The sequence below is a fragment of the Jaculus jaculus genome, chromosome 6 (genome assembly GCF_020740685.1).
Source record: "Jaculus jaculus isolate mJacJac1 chromosome 6, mJacJac1.mat.Y.cur, whole genome shotgun sequence".
Lineage (NCBI taxonomy): Eukaryota > Metazoa > Chordata > Mammalia > Rodentia > Dipodidae > Jaculus > Jaculus jaculus.
The window spans coordinates 104,784,115-104,797,137 of record NC_059107.1 but is presented as its reverse complement, the minus strand read 5'-3'; positions in this window follow the sequence as shown (position 1 = coordinate 104,797,137).

Sequence of the window (13,023 nt, the reverse complement as noted above, 5' to 3'; positions counted from 1 at the left end):
GATATAGCATGTTTCTAAAAGAGTAGATACAACAAATTCTTCAAATTTTTGAAAAGATAATAATCACAAGAAAAAATGAAAACCTGAGTGTACCTTTTGACATTCTGTAAAGCAAGCATGCACTAAGGAGTAATAATAGGGTAGCTGTACAAAAATTTGAAACATTTTTTTCTGTTTCTTCATTGAAAGAGGAAACCAGAGTTAGTCTCTTGTCTTTCCTTTGTTTCATAAATGAATAATTTGAAGTTGGCAGACACAGGGTGGTAAAGGCATCTGTAAACAGAATTTGAACAGGTTATGGCCTTATTGATTTGATAATCCTATCCTTGTTACAGTATGTAGAATTTTGGGTCTCCATACCGATGCTGTCTGCAGAAGAACAATGGAAAACAGACATAGAAGTTGTTGCTGCGAAGGAGCATGCTTTCTTCCCTCCATGCACAGAATATTCTATTAAAATTCAGTTAGCTGTGCCCACAATTAGATGTTCTCAGTGTCACAATGAATCACCTTTGTGAACATTCGGGTGCACCTCGACATGCCGAGCTCTAGCTGGCTGGCTTCTCTCAAAATAGGGTACTATTGACTAATTCACATGAACCTCTCTTGCATGTCAAATAAGTTCAGAGGGACTCTTTAAACAAGTACCCTCTGAAGTTGAGATGTCTCTATTTAAGATACTGTTTCTCAAAATCCCAGTGGAGGAATTTGGGAAGTATCAGGGGCCTTTCTTACTTTTACAACAATTGACTGTGTGTGTGTGTGTGTGTGTGTGTGTGTGTATATATATATATATATATATATATATATATATATATATATATGTGTGTGTGTGTGTGTGTGTGTGTGTGTGTGTGTGTATGTATATGTATATATCTTTATTTAAAGAGACACAGATAGGGAATAGGTAGGTATAGTAAACACATGGGAATACATAGAATATTTTCAGTAATTGTTCTGCACCAGATATAGATAAAATATAATAGCCTACCTCCAAAATGACTACCAAATTCCTTTCATTTACACACTTCTATTGTTCCATATGACATTGTGACAGAGTTAATCCCTGTGATCAACAGAACTGGGCAGATAAAATGGTGAACTACTTCTGAAATAAGGCTATAAAGATCCCTTTTCCTTCCCTTTTTATTTCCCCATCCTTTCTCCCCACTCCATTTCCCTCCCTTTCTCTTCCCTTGCTAAAGAACACCAAAAATTGGCCAAAGCATTTTGGCTGAAAGGAGGATCTAGAGAAGGACTTTTCCCTAGAACTCTCAGTGGGAACATGGACTTTCAACCACCTTAGTTTTATATTTCTGCTCCATAGAGCTATAAAGCAATAAACTTCTGCTGCTTTAAGTTATCTAGTTCACAGGACTATGGAAAGATAGTTCTAGAAAATGAAAATAAGTAATGAGGCCTCCGTGAAAAGTCAAGAAGAGAAAGGGTGCACTACCACTTTATATTTTGCAGAGAAAAATCCTAAGTGATAACATAGTGTTTAGTGAATTATTCATCATCATAATGTTGGACATCAGACATTCACTTCCATGTCCCTTTTCTTCTGTCTGTGGCAGGACCATGTAAAAAGACTGCAGTACTGGTAAGCCTCTTTTCTATGAGATTCTGGTTTCCTAATTTGACAGAATGTAAAACAAAATGCACATAAACTATAATATGTATTATACAAAACTAGTTACCAGTAAAGAAAATGTTTCCACATAAAAAATTTTGTCTGACAGAGATACTATAATAAGTAAGTTTAATACATATAGTGATTTTGTATATAGAGTTGATACACCAATAAAAGAGAGAATACAATAAGGCTATGGGAATAACTCAATGCCCATTACATCAGATAACACTGTATAAGTGAATAGGCTTCAGGTAGACATAATTTTTAATATAAAATAAGTTTTTACTTTTTCTTACTTGTGTCTAAGTAAATCAGGGTCAGGAAGGTTGGCTCTGAGCATGGATATGTATTTTAGGCATGTTGAGAAATAAAGGTGCTGTCCAACGGAAGTCTGGTAGAAGTCAATGGTGGAGAGCTACTTTGGGGGTGGATGATGCACAGCCTAGTTTGCATGCTAAGGCATCCAGCCATGACACTCTCAACCAATAGATGATTCATGTTAATAATTCAAAGTCAGTTGTTAAAGAAAGGAACAATTAAAAATCCATTATCAAAACAATGCTTCTTGTTTGCATTTTCTATTGCTTTATTATAGTATTTTCTGAAACTGGAGTTATGGAAAGATATAGCCCATTTGTATGTTATCTGGGAGCTAAGAATCATCAGGATTTGTTTTCTATATTTGTGTTTTGATTTAGTTATAACTATAAAATGGATATGAGTGCTTTCTGCATAATCTGTATGGATAGGCTGTGAATAAATATTACACAATCAACTGTACTTAGTATCCTATTGGTATTGTACATCCCTCCTTCAGTTAACAGAGTCACTGCATGTGAAATGACATGAGACAGATGAAAACATTAATTAAAGGCCAAATGGTAGCACCACACAGTGTAATGTAGAAAACCTGGATTTGGTGACTGAAAAGGACATCGGAGATGAAAAATTATGGTCTCACAGGTTGAAATATGGGCCTAATGTGCAAATGAACTCGTGTCATTAGGAGCTGGCAGTTTAGTCACTCGGAGACAGGCATCCTCGTCAGGCCACACTCAGCTGTATCTCACTTTGTACTTCTTATTGCGGTCTTTACATGATAGTATGTTCCAAGTCTTATGTTTCATATTTTGAAATAACATGCTTTAAAAAAGGAATAATTTTCCTGAATAAATACTTTAAAATAAAAATTATTTAAGTTTTAAAAAGATGCACATACATAAACTTTGAGAATATTGCTTTAGATTTAGAAAAGTTAGATGGAGATGTTAAGTCAACATCAAATATTCTAAATGCTGTGTTCTCTTTTCAAAAAAATTGTAAAACAATTTCTATAGGCTTTTGTTTTCCATTTGCAAAAAGACAGTAAGAGTGCTTTTCTGTAGAGTTAAACCTAGTATTTTTTTTCTAAATATCCTTTTTATTGGATTTTTTCAATTAAAAATGAAATTTTATTTTACATCTATAATTAGAAACAACAGTTACAATGGGACTGTACAAATTTAGTTCAAAATAAAAATATATGTATTTTGTGGCTTCATAAAACATCAACTACTGAATCTTTAAAGAAAGCAGAAGTAACAGCAACCTATGTAAAAGTAATGATTTAATGACTACAAGCAAGACAAAGCAGTAGAATTGTGCTTTTTTTTTGCAGACTGGGACAGTGAAATGTTTAGCTACATTTTCCCAAACAAACATGAAACAATATTCATTTAGAATAAACATCCTCACAATAACTGATGGGTGATGAACACACACCAAGTTCGACCAAAGCAAAACAAACTGAAAATTGACAGGGTTGTTCATATTTTAAAATCAACCTGTTTGTTCTATTTAAAAATACCTGTAGAAACCCCTAATAAACTGCTTCTACTTCCAAACATTACACAGAAGGCATATTCTGTTAACTGTTAAAGCAACTCCTAAATTTGAAATTACTATTACACCACATACTAAAATAACTAGATAAAATGCCTTCTTCCAGCAATTAGCTGGTTTATTTAAATTTTTATTTTAGAATTCCAGTGATAAATATGTATTAAGCACATTAGTTCTATCATAGCCATGGAAAATTAAGATGCTATTTCCATTTACCTTGGTTAAAACTTTTCTTTACTATAACATTAAAAGTAAGCATGTGTTACCAGAGAAAAGTCAGAACTATGGTAATCTGTCAATTGCTTCCAAATGGAAAAGAATTGAACAATAGATCATGTAAAGCCTGGAAGATTTAGATAATAGAGAAACATTAAAGGTTTACAAATTCTCTAAAACTTTTTCAGTGAGTCTTTCTGTCCTTTCCTCCTGCTCTCCTTCCCTCCCTCATTCTCTTTCCCTGTCTCTCTGTGATGTAAAGGCAAAATGATATGCTAGTAAATGCCCCCAAGCCTTAAAGCACTTACCTCTGTAATCTATAGCCTATGAGTCTCTGACAGTAGTGGGGAAGAAATGAGAAGGGCAGTGATGGATTGGAGACTTCTCAAGCAAGAGGGCCCTGTGCTGGGCCTATGTCTGCATGTAGCACTGGTCTTAATAACTTTCCATTACACGTACTTCCTTTGGCACCACAGAAGCAAGGTTTGATTTATTTTTGATGGATCTTCTCACATCGGAACTCCATTGCTTCCTAAGCTGTTGCTGCGGCAACACCTGAAGTGATTTCTATCACTGACATAAAAACATTAAATGATTTCAGGTGTCAGAGACCTTTTTTAAGGTTCTACTGTTTGATAAGTGAAGTCAGTTGTTAAAAAAATGTTTTTCTGCTGTTTTTACTTTTGACATGCCCCTAGAAAAATCTTTATTCCTTAGCCAACAGGGTGTCCGATGCTTTATAAATGCAAGGAAACATGACAGATTGAGATTTATGAGGCATAACAAAGGGTACTTAAAGAAAAATTGCATGACATATTATAATTGTTATTTGCTTGCCAGTGTTATTTATTCACATTGTATTGATTTACCTGACTTTCCTATAGGTTTAGCATATATAGTATGTTAGAGAGAAGACTGCAGAGTTCCTATGTGCTTTCTTACCCCAAATTATTGGGGAGGGGGCTGAGAGAAGGCTGATTTTTAACCATCCCAAACTTATTAGGCAATTATAAGTTGGTCATAAAATACAGCATTCACTCTAGATTTGAGGTCCAATGGCACTGAAACTGCAATGCCCTAACATGTTGGCTGCAATCTTACCACATCTGGTCAGCTTCTTGGGACTGACAGTATGGATCTGAATGAAAGTGTGCATTTAGAGAACATAACCACTTAATAACAGAATTTGTGGAGTTACCTGTGTCTTCCTAGTAGGTCTATATTTAGGACAATGAGAGCCACTATTTAAAAGATTTGTCTAACATATAATTAATAATCAGCTCTGTTGGTACTCACATTTCATAAGTTGAAGTTTTATGTCTCTTTTGACACACAAACTACTGTACAGTCTATGTTTCCATGAGCAATGGTAGTTTCTTATTAGTGTTTCAAAGTTTTTAAATATTTTATTTATTTATTTATGAAGGAGAGAGAGAGAAAAAGAATATGGGCATGACAGGGCCTACAGCCACTGCAAATGAAATCCAGACACTTTGCCACCTTGTACATCTGGCTTTAATGTATGTACTGAGGAATTGAACCTGGGTCATTTGACTTTGAAGGCAACTACCTTAACTGCTAAGCCATCTTGCCAGGCTTCAGTAATCTTAAAAGATATTTGCCTATTTTAAATTTTACTGATCTACTGAATTAAAACCATTTAAATTTTGAGATATTGCTTTTTTCCGTTTTTTAAATTAGTTTTGTACTAAGCGAATACAGTCAATTTGGTACCATTATTAGGCTCATCCTTGTCCTACCCCCACTCCTGGCCCCTCCTTGTTGAGGTATATGGGTCATGCAATCTGGAGTTAGCCCACAGTTATGGGTAGGATAATGTCTCTGCATTTCATGACCCAACATGTAGTTCTGACATTCTTTCCACCCCCTCTTCTGCAAAATTTTCCTTAGCCATGTTGGGTTCATGTTTGGTTTGCTTCAGTGATGAAGTGTTGGGGGCCTCTGGGCTCTGGGTCTATGATTTGGTAGGAGTTGATTGTTCTCTGTGTTGATCTCCTTCACCCTTGTGCTGGTACCCAGTTCACCAAGAAAATAGCACCCTTACTTGCCAATTGTTCTTAGTTTCAGCCAGGGCCCTTTTGAGGTATGATGGGATGGCTCTCTCCCTAGGATCTACACCTATCTGAAAAAGAGAAACAGATTCTCTAATGGAGAGTAAGTTAGCACCAGAAAAATGAGATAACACTTTTATTTATTTATTTATTTATTTTAGAGAATTTAATAGGTATAAGCCCTCTTGTAGCCCAGGATTGGTGGTAGCTTGATAATGGAGAGCAGGCTATTTTTGGATACAGTTCTGACTTGTTTCCCAGATCCAGCTATGGCTCCCGTACCACTGAGGGGATCAGTTAGCCAAATCAAGAGCAGTTGGTTTCCCACCAAGGCTGTGCACCACTATTGCACTTGTGTGAGCATCACAACAGTTTATTTGCTGCTAAGTAGCTTAGACCATGAGTTGCTTGGACAGCTATTGGTCATATTCTCCCAGTTGCCCATGTAGCACCTTCTGGCACTAGATGCACTGACTGTCTGGGGACTGACTCTCTTCCAGCTTCCAGCCATGCCATTACATTTTATGTGTCAACCATATAAGGTGCTTTATGATTTTTATACATAGTTTTGAACCAAGTAATACACATACATCATAATTAGATGTGACATCAGTTCAATCAGGCCAATTACTTTGAAACAAATTCATTGCTCTATATTTATGTTGCTTTTCAGAACATTCCTTTTATTTAAAAAATACTGAGACCTATAATCCAAATATCCAAACAATATTTATACAAAAAGATTTTGACCAGTGAGTATCATCTGATACCAGGTCATTCCATTAAATGTACTGGGTTGTATGGGGGGGGAGGTGAATGAGATCAAGACCAATCCAAATCCCTCTACAGTTTGTTTCAGAAATAGACAATTAGAATATTATTTTTTGGTAGGCTATTAAAAGTAATCTTGTTTAAAAAAATATGTAATTTTTTATTTTCAAGTTAGACAGAGAAAGAGAGAGAGAGAGAGAGAGAGAGACTATAAATGGCCACTTCAGGGCCTCCAGCCACTCGAAACAAATTCCAGAGGCATGTGCCACTTTGTGCATCTGGCTTCATCTGGGCACTGGGGACTTAAACCTGGGCCATTAGGCTTTGCAGGCAAGCACTTTAAGCACTGAGCAATCTCTCCAGCCCATGGTCTTATTTTTAATATCTATGTGTAGTTGGCTAAACAATGCACTAGATGAGCTACATACTATTATAAAGTCACCCAACTGTGACCACCTGAAACACAGGCAAGTAATAATTGCATGTTTCAACTTTCTTTAGCAAGGTTAATGAAGACAAAAGAGAAAAGTCATAAATTAATAATATCAGGAATTAAACAAGAGTATCCTCACATATCCTGGAGACATTGAAGAGTAGGAATAATGGATTGTGAACTAATATCCTGTGGTTTTGTATCTTCTCATGCTAGTGACCCTGCAGATCATAGTACATGATAAAGTTACCCAGATAATTTTAAAAAAATGCACATACAAATACACAAATAAACATAAATCAAACCAGGTAAGCCATAACATCAGTAGATAACAGTCTTGTTAATACCTTGAAAATGGTATTATGGTATAGTTTTATAATTACCATCATTGATAAAAGCTAGGAAAAGGACAGAAGGTTTTTTTGAATTATTTCCCACAAATCTATATGAACTCATAGTCATCACAAAATCAAAGCAAATGTTCATTTTGAAGAGAAAAATATTTATTAGGCTCAATTTTTTTAATTTTATTTTGATAATATAAAAATTAGGATATATTGACTACTCAAACCACTTGACTATAATTAAAAATATACATTATCTGAAACATAAAATCTTTACCCACAAGGTTCTAGTATAGTCTTTTTACATGATCATACTTGTTTGGTCACACTGGATTTGCTGTGCATGACAAAATGGCCATACAAAGAAGCCTTATAGGATAATACAAGAACCAAACTGACTATATTCCTCAGAAACCACCCCAACCCATTGTTTCTCCTTGCCCCTAGACCACACTTTTTTATTTAGCTTATTTGAAGAGTTCCTGTTTTCATGACATGCCCAAATTGCCTTACCATAATCTTGGGATTAACAGGAAAGTTCCCTTGAAGAAACTCCCCTATCTAACTTCACAAAAAAGCTACCCACTCACCTACCCTCCACCCAGCAGAGAGGCTTTATAAAACCTAACCAACACAAACCCAACGATCTGTGCTCTTCTCTCATGAGACAGTTTGGCAGCTCATGTCTTTCCAGAATAAAACTTTTGCTTTACTTCAGAGCAGTCTTGAATGGTCTGGTCATTCTCAAACCTTCTCAAACCACTGGTTTCAAAACCCAGGATCTTACAGTGCAAATTTTCCTCTATGGTTCCAGACCTCTGTTCCTCAGCTCTAAAAACATGCATATTCTAGGCCTTGGGTATTTCCTTTTAACATTCAAAATTTTATATTTATGGATTTTGGATATTTATTTTTTCAGTTTATTGATGTGTGCTTTACATAACGACATCATATTTTTTTAAAAAAAATAAAAAAAAACCTAAAAACTGTATGTAAAACTTCAAAAGTTCCAAAAGGAATGAGGCTGAAAGTCTTGAGAAATTAGAATAAGTATTGAACAGAAAGTATGGGCCTGATAAATTACAGTGTAGTATAGATATATACCTACATATGCCTAATTACTGCTCTTCAAATCCTAAAGTTAGCTAATATAAGCAAATAATCTGAATAAATATAATATATTACATCATATAGTTTAAAGAAATGCTTTGGATATTTATGTGAAAATATTGATAGCAGTGTGTGTATGTATGTTATGAGCTAAGATAAGATGAGATAAAATAATATACCAGAAGGACACTTGAATATTCATCCATACATGCACACATATAAAAGAACAATGCTGGTGCTGAAGAGGTGGCATAGCAGTTAAGGCATTTGGCTGTGAAGCCTAAGGTCTCAGGTTCGATTTCCCAGTACCCACATAAGCCAGACGCACAGGGTGGCACATGAATCTTGAGTTCACTTGCAGTGGTTGGAGGCTCTGATATGCTCATTCCCTCCCTCCCTCTCTCTCCTTCACTGTCCCTCTCTTTCTCTTTCTCTCTCTCTATTAAACAATAATATTTTTTTTAAAAAAATAATACTGGATAGAATATTATATGTAGAAAATGATAGGACATATAATCCATAAATATTGGCATTCTATATTGTGAAATTAGCTAGCCATATTGTAGTATGCTAACATGAAGTCTAAAAGTTTATAATTTAGTTGTAGAGAAACATTTTCTATTTTTATAAGCAATGAAACCACCATCTTGTTCCATCCTCCTCCTTTTGTCTCATGCTCCTTTTTTCACTGACTAGAACATGAAAGAAATGGCCTAAGTTTTATTATCTAGGTGTCTTATTTTTTTCAAGGAAATTGAGAAAACAGCAAAACAAAGCCCAAAATGAAAAGAAAGAAAAAAAAAAAACCCACAAACTACCAAATAGCACAAACTGTGGCATGATAGAATATTTTCCACATACAGACAAATGTCAATTTAAAAAGCTCTAGTACCATTACAATACTTATAAAGTATATATGAAGACAAATATATACATAAATATGCCTATTGTCTGTCAAGACAATAACCTATACCAAACCAAGAAAAAATACTAGACAAATTTCCATTGAATAACTCAATGAACTGCTTGAGTTCTACAGAGGAAGGCTTTTTAAAATAGTTTTTTAATTTTATTCAATTTTTATTTATTCATTTGAGAAAGACAGAGAGAGAGAAAGAGGCCGAAAGAGAGAGAGAGAGAATGGGCACACCAGGGCCCCCAGCCACTGCAAACGAATTCCATATGCATGCGCCCCCTTGTGCATTTGGCTAATGTGGTCCTGGGGAATCAAGCCTCGAACCAGTGTCCTCAGGCTTCACAGGCAAGCGCTTAACTGCTAAACCATCTCTCCAGCCCGAAAGGCTTTTTGAGATGTTCATTAGTTCATGCTTACCCAATGGGAGCTCTCACTATGCTCTGCTTTTGTTAACAACTAGAATAAAATACTCCCTATGTTATAAACCCGTACCCCTTTCTACAGTTGCCTCAGAGTTTATATGTTCAGAATCTCTCCTAATAATGGATATAGTTTATGCTGATTCTCAGAACAAATAGTTGAACTGAAAAGAAAATGGTAATTTAAATGGGAGTACATGTCCTATACATGATCCTAAAAAATATGTATATATATATGATTAACTATGCTTTTGGAAATTTTCACTTATCTCTTGTCATAAAATCAGTATACAGGAGACAAAAATGCATTAAATACAAAAGGGATAAGAAAAAAGCAATTACATTTAAATGTCAAAATTTAAATAATGAGTGATAATGAAAATGAGCTGAGCATTGCAGAATATTCAGTCAGTATATGAAATAACTTGTACTATTCTCTCAGCATGCAGAGTGAAGGACAAAGACAGACTGATATTGAAGAAAAAGACTTACATCAGGAATAAGAAGAAAAGACAAAGAAAGATGCTATAACATGACCATAACACTAAGCACATGTCAAAAAAATTTATGAGGCTACAACTCTATTGTTGAGATTTATTATAATTGCTACTAATGAAGTCAAGGGAATGCATAAAAATCATTAATAAAAAGAAACATTTTAGCATTTTAAATCTCTCAAATAAATATTAATATATCAACAGTGAAGGATTTTTAAAAGGTGAAAATATTGTGCAATGAATAAATTAAGGTAGGGATTAACAAATTCATTATTATTAAATGCCTTAAGAGAAGACAATGGTGTCCATAGAGTTATGATGAAAACATATTGTCAGCAATAATTTCTTTTGATTTCTTATTCCCATTATTATTCTCTAGAGTGAAAAATCAAATAAATAAAGATGAACACATGAAGGGAAATCTGAGAACATTACCTGGAAAAAGTATATTTTAGTATATTTAGTATATTTGCAGCACAATAAATTAGTAGATTAATAGGGGTGAGCTGAACTGCTAGCATTGGAGGTCTGTCATGTGGCTATAGTCAGTTCTTGTCAGGGTTTTGTTATCTGAAAACAGTCCTCAGCTGAGTGCCAAAGATAGCTCATTGATATGGTTGTCAGAATATGGAGCTCTTAGCTATCTGACCCCCTGAACTGTCAATCAGATCACCTATACAAGTCCTGTACACTGGCATGGGCTTTTCTATCTCTTGCGAAAGGATGCCAAGAGCTGACATTCTAAAATAACCTAACATTGCAAATGTTGGAAGTCACCCAGGGCCACTTAATTCATATTCTGTGGAGTTTAGGAAGTAATTAATGTGTATTCTAGTTTCAAGAGAAAATAAATTAAATTCTGTCCACTCTTGAAATACCAAATATGTAGTCATTTTTAATTCACATAGTACTCCAATAGTTCAGACTAAATGAGATATGATAAACCTAATCTTTTATACTTATGAACTAAAACTAAGAAACCATAGAAATAAAAAAATCAAGAGTCAAAAAGGAAATTATGAAAATAATCACTGGCTCTGTACAGAAATACCTATCAACTGCATACAGAAGTTGCTGTAGCATTATGTAATATTAAGTAAAAAGCTTCAAATTGTTTGCTTTCAAATCATCAAATATTTAAGTAGGTCTGGAGAGATTGCTTAGCAGTTAGGGTCCTTGCCCATGAAACTTAAGAACACATGTTCAAATCTGCAGGTCCCAAGTGGCCCAATACACACAGTGACATAACATGCAATGTCACACATGCACCACAAGGAGATGCATGCATCTGGAATTCATTGACAACAGGCTGAAGGTCCTGGCACATTCATTCTCTCCCCCCCCTCTCTCCCTCTTCCTCTCCCTTTTATCTCAAAAAATTAAATTATAATAAAAGAAAATTTTAAATTGTTTAAACAAAAATAAGAAAATATTATTGAGGGGTTTGAGAGAAGGCTTAGCAGTTAAGGTACTTGCCAGCAAAGGCAAACTACTCAGATTTGATTCCCTAGTACCCACCCAAAGCCAGATGCACAAGGTGGTACAGGCCTCTGGTTCAATTACAGTGGCTAGAGACCCTAGCATGCTCTCTCTCTCACTCTCTCTCTCTGCCTTTCTTTCTCAAATAAATAAAATATTTTAAAAAATATTAAGATATTATAGTGGTAAAAATATTTTAATCATACATTATATCATATGTTTACTAGAACTGATACTGTGACAAAGCAAAACAATTATCTACATTTTCTTAGGTATATGAAAAAAGTAGCTGAGACACAGGATGTAAAATTATGGAACAAGTCCAATAAAAAATATGATTATAATACAAATAAAATTCCATAAAGTATTATGTAAAATAAAACAGTTAATATCAGTAAAATATTTCATGATTTTTATGGACAATTTAAATTTCTGAATATGAAACAAAAATGCAAAAAGTACACTTAGAATTATGAAAACTAACAGTCACAATCAATTCAACCATAAACTAAAGAAAATTGTTTCCCATACTTCCAGGTGTGATCACTGAGGGGTGTCTTTCTTTCTTTTGATGGACTATCACCTCCCATGCCATATGGACTTCTCCATGGCAAAGCAGAAAAATAAGGGACTCTAATGACTTTGTAAACTTCATACATGTATAAATCATGATCAAACTCTGTCACTTTCATTGCTGTGACCAAATACCTGACAAGAAGCAACTTCTTCAAGAAGAGGTTTGTTTTATTTATTGTGGGGAGGGTACTGTCCATCATGCCATGGGAGGCACCCAGGGCACCAGCATGTTCAGTGCAGTACAGGAGGCACTGGAATTGGCTTGCCCCCATCTCCAAAAACAACCAGGAAGCAGAGAGCTCAGGATGGAACCTAGAAGTCTGTTTTCTTCTAGCCCTGCCATTACCGCACTTTGTCAACTAGCTACGGTCTGTATGTGAAAGGTTCTACAAACTCCCAGAATAGCCCCGCTATCCCAAGACTAAGTGTTTAATCACTTGAGACTGTAGAGAATGTTTTCCACTGAAACTATAACAAGCTTGAGGATAAAAGATTACTTATAAAAGTATATATATATATGAAAATATTTTATTTTTATTTATTCGCAAGGAGAGAGAGAGAAAGAGAGAGAGAGAGAGAGAGAGAGAGAGAGAGAGAGAGAGAGACAGAGAGAGAAATGGGTATACCAGGGCTTCTCAATACAAGCCTCCAGATGTAGTACCACTCTGCATCT